Genomic DNA, 2500 nt, shown 5'->3' on the forward strand with positions numbered 1-2500 from the left:
GTGGTGTACTGGGCCGTTCTCACTACCCTCTGTAGTGCCTTGCGGTCGGAGGCTGAGCATTTGCCAGTGATGCTCTCGATGGTGCAGCTGTAGAACCTTTTGAGGATCTGAGGACGCATGCCAAATCTTTTCAGTCTCCTGAGGGGGAATACAGTTTGTCGTGCCCTCTTCACGACTGTCTTGATGTGCTTGGACAATGTTAGTTTGTTGGTGATGTGGACACCAAGGAACTTGAAGCTCTCAATCTGCTCCACTGCAGCCCTGTTGAGGAGAATGGGGGTGTGCTCGGTCCTCTGTTTCCTGTAGTCCTATTTAGCTCCTTTGTCTCAATCACGTTGAGGGAGAGGTTGCTGTCCTGGCACCACACGGCCAGGTCTCTGATCTCCTCCCTATAGGCTGTCTCGTCGTTGTCGGTGATCAGGGCTACCACTGTTGTGTCATCGGCAAACTCAATGTTGGTGTTGGAATCATGCCTGGCCGTGCAGTCATAAGTGAACAGGGAATACAGGAGGGGACTGAGCACGCACCCCTGAGGGGCTCCAGTGTTGAGGATCAGCGTGGCGGATGTGTTGTTACCTACCCTTACCACCTTGGGGCAGCTGTCAGGAAGTCCAGGATCCAGTTGCAGAGGGAGGTGTTTAGTCCCAGGGTCCTTAGCTTAGTGATGAGCTTTGAGGGTACTATGGTATAGAACACTGAGCTGTAGTCAATGAATAGCATTCTCACATAGGTGTTCCTTTTGTCCAGGTGGGAAAGGGCAGTGAGGAGTGCAATGGAGATTGCATCATCTGTGGATCTATCAGTGCTGTATGCAAATTGGAGTGGGTCTAGGGTTTCTGGGATAATGGTGTTGATGTGAGCCATGACCAGCCTGGTCACATCAGTGGTTGTGTGTGTGTGTGTGTGTGTGTGTGTGTGTGTGTGTGTGTGTGTGTGTATGCGTCTTTACGTGTGTGCGTTTGTGTAAGAAAGCCTACATCTCTTTGTGTGTGTATTGTGTCTGTGTGTTCCAGGATTAGGATTCTCCCCCACTCCAGTGGTCCATTGTCAGTAGTGACCAGGCCTGACTCCTGCCTGCTCCAGAGACTCTATTACCATATAAACTGCATCCATGTAGCTACTGGATTGATGATATTGTGTGTGTGTGTGTGTGTGTGTGTGTGTGTGTGTGTGTGTGTGTGTGTGTGTGTGTGTGTGTGTGTGTGTATGTGCGTGTGTATGTGTGTGTGTGTGTGGTGTGGTGTGGTGTGGTGTGTGTGTGGTGTGTGTGTCAGACAATATTTTTAAGGATTCCACACGGAAATAATCACAGTCTATCACTCCAGTGTTTAATTGCTAAATTGTAATTATTTCGTCACTATGGCCTATTTATTGCCTTACCTCCCTTGTCCTACCTCATTTGAACACACTGTATAGATTTTTCTATTGTGTTATTGACTGTACGTTTGTTTATTCCATGTGTAACTCTGTGTCGTTTGTGTCACACTGCTTTGCTTTATCTTGGCCAGGTTGCAGTTGTAAATGAGAACTTGTTCTCAACTAGCCTACCTGGTTAAATAAAGGTGAAATAAATAAATAAATAAACAATCAATAACCTCTCCGACGCAAATGGATATTGTGTGTGTGTGTTTTGTAGGACCCACTCTGCCTCAGTCACAATGAGCTGTAAATGAATGTATTGTTGTAGAACTATTCAGAGTAGACAGCTATTACAGACAGACACACAGGGAAGTCCATCATAATCTTATTAGAGTATCATACTGAAATACATAACACACAGAGCCTTCAGACACTTTGCTAAGAGTGGACTCTGAGTACCACTAGGCTTATATTATCACTAAGGAAAAAACCAGTACAACTAGGCCTATATTATCACTGACCAGTACCACTAGGCCTATATTATCACTGACCAGTACCACTAGGCCTATATTAGCACTGACCAGTACCACTAGGCCTATATTATCACTGACCAGTACCACTAGGCCTATATTATCACTAAGGAAAACACCAGTACCACTAGGCCTATATTATAACTGACCAGTACCACTAGGCCTATATTATCACTGAGGAAAACACCAGTACCACTAGGCATATATTATCACTGACCAGTACCACTAGGCCTATATTATCACTGACCAGTACTAGGCCTATATTAGGCCACTAGGCCTACATTAGCACTGACCAGTACCACTAGGCCTATATTATCACTGACCAGTAACACTAGGCCTATATTATCACTAAGGAAAACACCAGTACCACTAGGCCTATATTATCACTGACCAGTACCACTAGGCCTATATTATCACTAAGGAAAACAACAGTACTACTAGGCCTATATTATCACTGAGGAAAACACCAGTACCACTAGGCATATATTATCACTGACCAGTACCACTAGGCCTATATTATCACTGACCAGTACCACTAGGCCTATATTAGCACTGACCAGTACCACTAGGCCTATATTATCACTGACCAGTACCACTAGGCCTATATTATC

Source organism: Oncorhynchus mykiss, chromosome 25 (assembly GCF_057628025.1).
Source record: "Oncorhynchus mykiss isolate SJ-2025 chromosome 25, ASM5762802v1, whole genome shotgun sequence".
NCBI classification, from domain to species: domain Eukaryota; kingdom Metazoa; phylum Chordata; class Actinopteri; order Salmoniformes; family Salmonidae; genus Oncorhynchus; species Oncorhynchus mykiss.